The sequence below is a fragment of the Schistocerca cancellata genome, chromosome 10 (assembly GCF_023864275.1).
Source record: "Schistocerca cancellata isolate TAMUIC-IGC-003103 chromosome 10, iqSchCanc2.1, whole genome shotgun sequence".
Taxonomy (NCBI): domain Eukaryota; kingdom Metazoa; phylum Arthropoda; class Insecta; order Orthoptera; family Acrididae; genus Schistocerca; species Schistocerca cancellata.
The window spans coordinates 218,746,374-218,758,467 of NC_064635.1; positions in this window are offsets into that span (position 1 = coordinate 218,746,374).

Sequence of the window (12,094 nt, forward strand, 5' to 3'; positions counted from 1 at the left end):
CCTGTCGGTACTGCCATGTAGTCATCCCGTCCCTAGTTTCCCTACGACCATACATTTTCGTGACCACCACTACCACGTGCAGTGGCTACATTCCTGCCATGCCTTTTTGCAGCAACGGAGAAGGAACATCCAGTTATCGTAGGCCTCGTCCAAAATCAGTGAGGTGTTGACAATGGCGTCTTTTTAGCGTTAATCGCATTCATTCAATAACATCAACTCACCACGTCCAGTCTCAAAAACTCTCATGACCGACACAGCGTGTATTTAAAGCAAGCTTGCTCTGCACTGTCATAGTGTCACTACTAGCTCCACTCTTATGCGACTGGCGCAAAGATGTATCAGACATCATCTTCTAGATGTAGGAACATGCCTAATAACTTTCGTCAGTGTCACAGAACTCCTTCTTGGTGCTCCGATTTTTTTTTTCCGTCGGCGTCGATCGTACGTTATACAGGAGCCCAGAACTGGGACTCATCTCAAAATGCGATGTGGTGTCGCTCGAGCGTCAAGTTTCGTCACTGGGACACCGCTGTCAGCGCTCTGCTCTCCTCCATTGTGTCAACGGAAGCCACAATGATCTCCCTTCTGGCAGTTCGCATCGCACCACCCATTTGCATGTACCACTTGCTACTAACAAGCCCGTTTGCCGACTCCAGGTACGAGTTGTGTCTTACAAGATTGCGCGGCACAGCCACTAACGTTGCTGTCATCTCAGCGTTAGTAGCGTTTGACTGTCGGGTTTCTGCACAGTCCACAGAGCACACAGATCCCTCAGTGAGGTGACTAAAGTCATTGGATAGCAATATGCACATATACAAATGAGGGCAGTATCACTAACAAAGGGTTGCCATGTCGGAGCTGCCATTTGGTCTCAGGTGATTCGTATGAGAAGGTTTCCGACGTGCTTATGGTCACACAATGGGAAATAAAAGGATTTGAACGTGGAGTAGTAGTTGGAGCTACACAGTCCGTTTCGGAAATGCTTGTTTTCCGCTACTTCAAGAGCTTTTGCTGTCATGTTACCACACAACGATGTCATCTCACCGGGCCACAACTGTTCACAGTTGGTATGTAGAACATTCTGGACAATTCAAGCGAATGATTTGGCCACCCACATTGGCCGACATGAATCCCATCCAACGTTTATGGGACATAATCGAGAGATGAGCTCGTGCACAACATTCTGCTCCAGCAACACTTTCTCAATTAAGGTCGACTGCGAAGCAGTATCCTTCAGTACTGCTGCAAGGGACTTCCAAAGACTTGTTGTGCCTGCGCCACGCACAGTTACTGCACTACGCCGCTCACAAGGAGTTTATACACGATATATCTCACATCTCATGACTTTTGTCACCTCACTGTATGTTTAGGATCCCAACCACTGAGAACAGCACTACTACGGAATGACAAATACACTGGCCGCTAGACGTTCTTCCTTCTCAAAAACAATCATCATTCAAGTATGGTTTCTGAATGAGGAACCCTCTGTATAATCTTCACATATGTGCAGATTCTAGATGGCGTTAGTCTACCTATTTACAGCAATTGTATTCAGATGCTATCTGTTTATACACGCAAGGTTGTAGTACTCTTCAGGTATTTCTTGCTAGTTGTATCCATCATGTTGCGATATTGATTTCCAGAAGTGCGTTTTAGAGCTTCCTGTATTCGTTGCGGAAGCACATGGGTTGAAAAAGACATAGTGGTAACACAGTTATAATCCATACCAAGATGTTGCTGCCACACGTTCACCGCATTGCAAACCCTCAATGTGACCGCCCCACACTCGATCGAACACCTTCCCCACACAGATGGAAGACATCGCAGATCGCACACTGTCGGTGAATCCATCTCTGTCAACACCTTGCAACGACCGCCCTGTGGCACAGATTATATCTTCTCTTGTGTTGTAGCACATGTCAAGAAGAGATTCCTTAATTTTGGCGAAAATGTCATAATCGCACGGACTCATATTGGGTGAATTCGGTTGACGTTCCAGTATTTCCGACCTCCAAATGTGCAGGAGCTCGTGCATGGGGTTCACCATGTGGCACTGTGCATGATGCGATACTGTGTCAGAAGGCTGTTGTACTCTGGCCACTTTCATTTCATCTTCGTTGATCCATTGTGGATCGTGGGACGACGGCTGGCATCAAATTCTTGATGCAATAACTTATTTTATTTTATGAACTTCAATGTGATACCAGTTTCGGCATTACATTGATGCCATCTTCAGGCCCCTGTACAATGAGTAGAAGAAATGTACTATTATAAAAAATTATAAAAAGTATAGAACATACGTTAACAATTGACAGGTATCATGGTAACTATGTAATTGGCTCAAAGAGATATACTGTATATCATTAAAACTATGTAACATTAGGGCACATATGCTTCTGCCTATGTAATGCTGTTTTTAATAGTTTTTCCTGTTTTACTCAAATAACGCATGATACAAGAACATATGTGTACGCTATTATTCATAAAACCGTAACACACATTTGTAATAGGCCATGCAACACATCAGATGTACTGCATACATTCGTATGTCCAGTGGAACAGTGGAAGAATTATATTTAATAAAAATTAACTAATATAAATAACAATAAAAAATTAAAATACAAGAAAATGTGGCAACCATGTCAGAATACATAGTTACTTGTGTGTGGTACGACAAACAGCTGCCGCAATATTAACGATAAAAAATATAAAAGACTTTGTCTTAAAACCCAGTTGGATTCCTGAAAGTAAACCAATGCAACCATGACCTTCCTGCCGCTGCCAAAGTCAATTATAAGTTGCTTCAGAACTTGTGGCGCCATCTTCAGTAGGCAGCAAAAATTGCGTCGTCCACGCGGCATGCCGAGTGGACCTCAACCTACAGTGTCAACAGAGTGCGGAGAGTGGAGAAACTGTTGATTATTTGCGATATGGGATCTACAACTGAATGTCACCATAGCGTCAGGATTACTTTGGTTCGGCCAGCGGCTGATGTGTCTGAGTTTTGGAGCAACAGGAAGGGACAGAATCGAGGCCTGTTAGAGGTTCACAGAGTAAACTACTTGTGCGCTGAATCTGTAACTTGTTTCATGTGACATCATTTTGGTCATGTTGTGATGCAGTGTAAGGATTCTGGATAGTTGACGATCAGTACAAAAGTGTAATTTACTATTCGTTCTTCAGTTAAGCAATGGCTGGGTATTTGCATTGTGTGTGAATAAGCGGTAAATGTGTTGAAATGAGATACAGGATGTTACTGTCCAGAAGACAGCTAAAGCATTGGTTAATGAAATAACAAAGTGGAGAGCAGATAAAACAGAACAAGCTTGCAGCTTTGGATGAGAAAATAGAGTTGTTCCAGACACTGAACCATCTAACAGATCCAGCCGCCATTAGCCTAGTCAGCCCCTTTTGCGGAGGTGATGATGTTCGTGGAGAGCCTGACAACGTCGCACAGACTCGGTGGTTGGGCAGATAGGCAGTTGTCGCTGGTAGCAAAATTAGGTGTAGCAGGAGAGGCAAAAACTTTTGTACATACACGGAAGCACTGAGAAAGGGAGAGACGTTTGAACATATAAAACAGAGCTTCCTGCAGAAGTTCAGAAAGCAGAATAGTGCAAGGTTCTTTCAGGAACAGCTGCGTGATATTACAAAGAGGCAAGGGAAAACCATAGAGGATTTTGCTGATAGAAAAGTGGACGTATAAATGTGAGCTGGGTCAGAGTGATGAAGCAAATGATGTTTCTGTGCAGGAACCGAACAATGGACGCTCGGTGATTTCCTATGCGATCTGCCTTGAGCAACTACATTGGCAACACAATCTGAAGAGATAGGTGTCTCAATAGGTGTGCATGATAGGCGTGGCGTATTCTATGCTAATGTGGGGTGGTATGGATGCGGGTGTAGAGGTTATGTGCAGAAGCTGTGCCACCTGCCTCGTTGGAGTAAAGGGGATGTGTACCGGTAATGGGGATGGACAGGGAGGAAGGAACAAACCGTTAAACGAGAGTGGTACCTGAAGTCTGTCAATGGTGTTCACACTAAAATTTGATGTAACAGGTACATACGCAGGGGAGGAATTGCAATAGTATGTTTTGTAAGGGACAGTAAGTATTAGTTTTTGTTGGACATAGGGGTGCATGGGCGAGTAGCCAGTATAAACCAAGTTTGTCAGGGGTGGTGGAAGTCACCATGCTACAGTTTTCGTAAAGTGGGAAATAACGGTATAAGGCCACTGGGGTCAGTGGAGCTAGATTTCAAGTGGAGGCGTCCTCTGGTATCCCAGCAACAGGTCAGAGACAAACGCAGGGCAGATTCAGTCGATACTTGAGTGCCATTGTGTGTGCCTATAAGCGAGGGTTATAGTATAATCCTGGTGTTGGAATTTTCTCATCAACGTGCCAAAGTTCACTTTTGGAGATGTGTGGTGGGACTTAGTAGGAAGAGGAGGAGGAGGATATTAGTGTTTAACGTCCCGTCGACAACGAGGTCATTAGAGACGGAGCGCAAGCTCGGGTGAGGAAAGGATGGGGAAGGAAATCGGCCGTGCCCTTTGAAAGGAACCATCCCGGCATTTGCCTGAAGCGATTTAGGGAAATCACGGAAAACCTAAATCAGGATGGCCGGAGACGGGATTGAACCGTCGACTTAGTAGGAAGACATTTCTCCTAGGAGAAGCCATTGATAGTGTAGATATGTCGCAATGTGCATCTGTCCAAGTAGACAATTCAATTCAACTGCATAAAAATGCACTAAGGCATGATTTGTATGATTGTGCGCCAGATGTGAGTGAGTGTGCAGCCAGACTTACCAGTTGATGTATTGTGAGTAATAGAGCCACTGGAAGAGAATGCTGTGTAGCATTCCGCGAGTTGCTTCGTTAAAACGAGTATTCTATGCTTGCAGCAGAAGGACAGCGGGAAGGTAGTGCACATCACTGTCGATAATTTTAGTGCCAAAGAGGTGAAGTTGACAAAAGGGAAGCTAATAGTGCTTTTCAAGGTTCAAGAGGAGGATTAGTACACAGAAGATGAAAGCCATGGGCAGTCACAAGAAGCTGCTGGAAAGTCTGCATTACATTGAAAGGGGAAGAATCTAAACAGAATAAACACAATGCCAACAGAGAAGTTATTGTTGGAACACGAGGATTTGCTTCTTTCTCAGGATGTGTTGCCAGTGATACCTATTATAGAGTTTTGAATTCCGACAAGAAATGAAGCAGCGATATACTGCAAACTGCATAGATTTCCCGTACGTTTACAGCCGATTTCACAGGTTTATTAACCAGTGGTTGGCTAATGTGACATTAGAAGACAGTAATAGTTAATTGGTGGCAGGAATTGTGATTTTGCCAAAGAAGTCTATGGATGGTTATAAGAAGTACACATTTTGCTGTGATTATTCTCTCTTACTATAAAGTAAGAGAGAAGAAGATGCATACCCTATACCCATCACCACTGAGGCTGTCCATAACCCGTGGCAGCGTCAGAATTTCTCTGTCACAGCTTTAGTTGCAGGTGGTTCTAGAATTCTGGCCAAAGACAGCTCTCTCATTAGTCTGGAGTATCAACATCGCAGGATGCTGTTCGGGCTGAAGAATGCTCCTGTGACATTTCAACGTTTGTTGGACGAAGTACTGAGGGATTTGAAGCCTTGCCCTTGTTACGTTCTCAAGACACATCGAGGAGCATAGACAATGACTGAGAGAGGTATTTAAGAGGTTGCGTGCTTCACATCTGACACTGACTACGAATAATTGACATTTTGCTTTTGAGGATGTAGAATAACTTGGACATGTAATCAGCAACTGTAGATCAAGACTGGTGCAGGTAATGCGGCAGTTTCTAGTGCTGGAGACAGGCAAAGCACTGCAATAATTCTTGAGACTCTCGAACTACTGTAGGAAATTTGTGATAGGGTTCACTGAAATGTTGTGACCACTCACACAACCATTGGGTAACGTGCAAAACTGACGGAGGGATGCTAGAGTGCGTTTGAGGAGATGATATTATTAATGTTGAGTACAGTTTAAATTTTCCTAGATTTCAAGAAGATGTTTATATTATCTTGTGATGTATCTAATTGTGCTTTAGGGTGCGGCTGGATGCAGAGGTTAATGGTGAGGAGCATCCTGTGGCATTTGCACTGAGATAACTTAATAGATCGGAGAAAAACTGTTCAACTTCATAGTAGGAGATGCTTGGCGTCATGTATGGAGCCATCTATTTTTGATGTCATCTTTACAAGAAGAAGTGTAAAGTAAATAAAATAAATTCTTAAGAATATTGTTTGAAATTGAATCACGGTTCAATAAAATAAAATAAACTTCTACAAATCATAAGGCTTTTGGTAAATTACTGTATCAAGATAATTGGCTTAGTCTTTAACGTAAAATTGTTTACAAATCTATGTCTGGGCTTTAGTGGAACTGTTAGCTAATGAAGTTCTTTGAAAGCTCCATTAAATTTCAACAGAATGATTTGTGATGTAGCATGCAAGCTTGCAAATAATCATACAATGCCATCAATATTTAAAATCAATACTTCATTTGTCACTGCCCACAGACTCAAATTCGAAATTTCGACGACAGTTGTTGTTCTCATTTACTGGCAGCATGGTTGTAACTCATAGCAGATTATATTCACAGATGTTCACAATGTTACATGCCCTCTGTATAATGGCCCCCATATCTCGATTGCCTTCTCCTACAGAGATGGAAGGCGCCATACCCAGTCATTGCATCCTTCTCCGCCGACGTCTTGTAAGAACCATGTATGACACAGATGATGTCTTTTAATGTGTTGTTGAGAGTACCACTAGGAGATTCCTTCATTTTGGCGAGCAGGTCATAATCGCACGGTCTCATATTGGATGAGTAGGATGGATGTTCAAGTATCTACCTCGCCCACATATTCAGGAGCTCTTGGACTGGCTATGACTCGATGCATTACCAGAAGGAAACATTATTGTGCACTCCAACCACATGCCACGAGCACACTGTTCGTGTTCCTTAAACATACGGTTAGGGCGCTCGCACCGGCCTCCCGCACTTTCAGACAGTACACACAGCAACTGACTCAAACACAGCTGTAGACACTCACTGCACGACTCCAACTGACCTCCTACTATCAGCCGCAGAGAGTTCGCACCTCATGTGATGCACATCCTGCACGTTACAGCAGTGCTGTCAGTACTTTGTATCCAACCCATGGATACTGCACGAGCCGCGGTACACACACACTGATTTATGTCAACATGAGCGACTTTCTGCCTGTTCCAGCTGTGTTTCAAGAGAGGTAAAAGTAAAGCTGTGTGCCAAACTGCGATTCAGAATTGGAACACTTGCCTTTCGTGGGCGTTTACTCTACCGATTGAGTCGTTTTGATCTGGTAGGAAGTTTCAGATCAGCGCACTCACCTTCCCAGTATCAAATTTGATTCTGGAAACTACCCGTCAGGCTGTGGTTAAGCGACGTCTCCATAATACTCTTTCTCCTCGGGCACTAGAGTGGCAAGTTTCAAGGAGACGTCACATGAGGTTCCTTAATGTCGGACACGAGGTGGAACCTAAGCTGTGAGGGCGGATCCTGCATCAAGCTTGGATACCTCTGCACAGCATATGCCCACAAAGTTCCCAGGTTTGTAAGGACTAGGGGAAGTTCGGGTTAACTAGGCTTATTTATTTTTTCTTTCCTTGACATTTTACTTAAAGAAAAGTTTTCTTTTCAATTGTTATTCACGAATACGGAGGAAAACATATACGAAGACTATAGGCGCTTTCATTCCACGCAGACCGACACCACTTTTGCCCCATTTAACCTCAGTGGCTGCGTTAATAACTGCATCATATGTCAGTGTTAAGCAGACTTCTCGCTAAATGAATGAACTACACGACCATAAATATACAAATTCATGGAACAACATTAGTAATAATACTAAATACACCTTCATGGTTTTATCAGTAAAATGTGGTTATATTAAAATATGGTTATATTAATAAAAAAAATCATGCAGATAACAAAACTGTTGCACTGTGAATCCAGTGACATCAGCCCAGAACCAAATCATGTTTTCATTGCCAGCTCTAGTGCCATTTTTTGGAGTGGGTAGTTTGGCAGTTATTTCATTTGAAACAACAGGAGAACCATCTTCTACTTCAGCTTTAAATTTTGTAGTAAAAACAACTCTGTTAAAAATTTTACTTCGCAGACATCATTGTTCATTATAATGTCTTGAGCAACATAATGGTGGACACTCGCGGCACTTCTCCTTCTCACTACAATGAAGTCCCCTTCTCCACTGTTTCGACATTTTAATCACTACTTGTGTACCTGCCAGTGTCACAGGAATAAATGTACTGGACGTCATCAGCATCTTCAGAGTTGCTGCTGTTCTCTCCCAATATTTGACGTTTGACTGAAATCTTTATTTCGTTTTATGTATGGTTTTATGCCCACTGCTGTGATCTTCCGTCTTCTGCTGCTGCATCTAACTGTTGTTCAACTGGTGTACTGGTAGGGACAGTTGGTTTCCCTTTACTTCTGCCTCTTGTTGTATTCCTTGCACCAGTCTTAGAATATAGCCAAACTTGTACTGCATGTGTAATTTCTGTTTGCTGATCTTATCTGTTGCCCACGATTCTGCGTATTGCCATCTGCAAGTTTGCTGGTATCTTGTGGCAGTCAATCAGCTGCTGTTTGTTGCTGAGTCGGTAGCACGCTCGGTAGGAGCGCAGGTCAGTCGGTCCGTGGCGAGCGTCTGAAGTGGTAAGATCTCCGGCTAAGCGCGTGTCTGCTAAGTCCGTAGGACAATGGATTTCTTAAGTTCAGCCTAACTGAAAATTTAATCACCTTTATTTCAGGTTTAGCTCTAAAATATCTAATGTTATCTTAAATTGCAGCGCAGTGTAATTCTCGTGTGAAGTTCAGATTATTTTCCGGTAGTTGCTTTGTCACTACTTTGTGAGTAAAGTGGAACCACGTGTTGATCAGTAACTCTAACTAAGATCAATCTTAAATGCGAATGCTTGTGTGATTATAACGTCTCGTCTTGACAATATTTTCCAATATAGCAACTTTTCTTTATGTTCAACCACGTGGGGTGTACTTTGCGAGACCAGTACCACGTGCTTATATAACTGTTTGACCCGTCAGGTTAACAGTAAGACGTTAGTAACCAGTTCGAGGTTTTTCTTTTGTAAATTGCTTTTCGATCTAATTTATTTTAATTATCAAAATTATTGTGGAGTTACACTCTTTGTGTACACCAAGTCGACCACGTGAAGCAAGTGGTGTAATCATCAAAGTAGCCCTCAGCTATTCTTTTCGCGAAGATTTCACAGAGTTAATATGAATTTAGTATACCAGTGTGTGGTAATTACATGACGGACAGGATTGTGCTACGAACGTATCTTCTTTGGGTGAAAATTTGAATCTGTTGGTAGTGGTTAACTTTCTCTTGCATACGTTTCAACGTTCTTTGTGTGTTGTTTTATGAATGCAGTGTTGTATGCAGTCTCCCGATCTTGCATCCATATTTGATGTGTTCCGTAAGATTGCAAACTCACATTTTCACAGTCCTAAATAAGGCACCAGCTCAGTTATAACTCACGTTTAATATGCTGAAATTTCAATGATCAATGTTAAAATAAATTTCCAAATATAAACTGATTTATTTCTTTTTATTTAAATTCACTTTTATATATATATCACCGGTTGTCGTATGACTATTAAAAGATTATAATTAATGTTAGTCTGGTTGGGAATTTGGTAAGCTAGACTGGATACCTGGTGAAACAGTTGCGCAGTAATGCAAGGTTAACTTCCCCAGGCAGCTCACAGCTTTTAACCCGCTTTTATTGTCCATCAGTACCGCTTTCATCATAGCAAATTAAAGTATCAATCTTACAATGTGTTCAGCACAGTGGTCCGGAATCGGTTCTCCCAGGCAGTGTCTTCGTACATATAGCACCACTCTCTCGACACGGGAAGTTCTCAATTCTGATTGACTGTTGGTCTGAACTACCGATCAGAAATTTCTCCTAAATGATTCCCATGGCGAGATCCTGTCTTATCCAACCAGAATTCAGAAGGTAAATTTACGTAAGCAAAACCATCAATTTATTACATTGTTTTTTAACTATAAACCAAATAAAGTACAATAAATCCAAAATTAAGTAACAAAATTACTACGTTCTTAACTTCTCTTCTGGCTGCCTTTTATAAAACGCTGCTCACTCAAAGGTGTGTCACATGACTTGTGGTTCTTCCCAGGAATGCTCCTAAGATTTGCATTTCACATAGATCTTCACAAAATAAAACATTCCCAATTTCACACGTCTCTCATTCATTCTCTCAGTCACTCCCACTCACTCACATAAAAAATTTAAGTGAATATCAATTTTAAAATGTTTGAATATCACGTCAAATAAAAATTACAAATGTTATGTTGACTGGCTTTTGGCTACTGAACTTTTCATTGTATCCATACGATATTGAAGGTTAATCTGTTGCCGTAACTAGATCAATTTTGAAATACCAGAATGGTTTTTTGTGATATTTAGGTAAAATTTTCTGTCTTCGAAACTATGATAAAAAATGAAATGAAATTTGGCCACTATAATTTTAGCAATAACAAAAAGCAATGTGTAAAGTCTCAACAAAGTCGGAGAATAACTCAAGTAGTTCACTTAGATTCATATGGAGTATAAATATTCGTAGCGTTCTGCTGTCACGCTGAGTCACTGCCACAGGCGGCGTCTGACACAGATGCGTCAGCTGCGTCCTAACTAAAGGAGAAAAAAAAAGAAAAGAAGAAGAACAAGCTGAGCCACAAAATGAGTTAAGTAATGCTCTCATACTGGGCTTGTTGGGATCATTTTATCGAGGCTGTTACGTTTTAGGTCCGTTATGTGACTGCTAATTAGACAATATTGTAGTCTTTTGACAAATGTTAGTAATGTTAGACAGGAACTACTATAAAATCTTTGGGAAACAACTACAACAATATGAGGTCCCTACACTAATACTGAAAGATGAAGGTGGAAGAATGACACACAGTAACAAGCAAAATGCAGAAATCATGGCAAAAGCATTAAACAAACTTCTGAATTGCGAAGAACCCAAAGAACCCTTACAAATCAACATAAATATCCCAATAAAAACCAAACCTGACAAACTAGACCCTCCAACTTTCCAAGAAGTAGAAAAAATTCTTAAAGCTGAAAAAAATTGTAAGGCATGTGGAGAAGATCAGGTTTTTGTTGAAATGTGGAAATATGCAAGTGTACTAATCCATACTTATGTATACTACGTACAGTGTAGGGCAGTGTGTATTTACCCAGTGAAAACAGTTTTTCCACTTTTTCTCAATACCGGTTATGGAGGACATGGACAGTTTTGCCACTCAATTGTATTACCTAAGTATCATATTAAGTTATTGTTGAGCCAAATTGTATCCCTGTGTAACAACTTGTTTACAACTTTGTATTTTTGACTAGAGTGGTCCAATGAAGGCCATAAAATAAATAATAATAATAATAATAATGGACATAATTGCTTAAGGGACTCCAGAACGCCCTATACTTGCAATGTTAAAATAACGCTTATAAATTACATCTTTCCTCACAAAGTATTTGAGGTAGGAAGTTGAACTTCTTACAGATTATTTGTTGGAATATGGGCTACAACTTAACACAGGGATTTTACAAAATTTTAGTTCAGTTATTAAAGATGATTTTTTTTCAATTGTAATGAAAATTCACAACATTTTTTTGCAATTTTTTATTTATATATTCAAGAATATACAGTTTTTTGGAAAAAGGCTGTGTTAAATTATGCAGAAGGTACTGTGTAACATTTACTGAAAGTTTGAAACAAATATGTTTGGAAGATCCTTAGAAAACATGTAATTAGCATGAGAAAATAAAAGTTTTGGGAATCGAGCGACAAAGATTGGATTAACTTTTTAGTGCATTCAGGTCCATAGGATGGATTATCTTCATCCTCTGCAAACTCCTCCTCCAGCTTCCTCTTGTTCCTCCTTCTGTTTACTCTTGCTCGTATTTCTAGACTCTTTACAGCCCTGTCTGCAGCCCG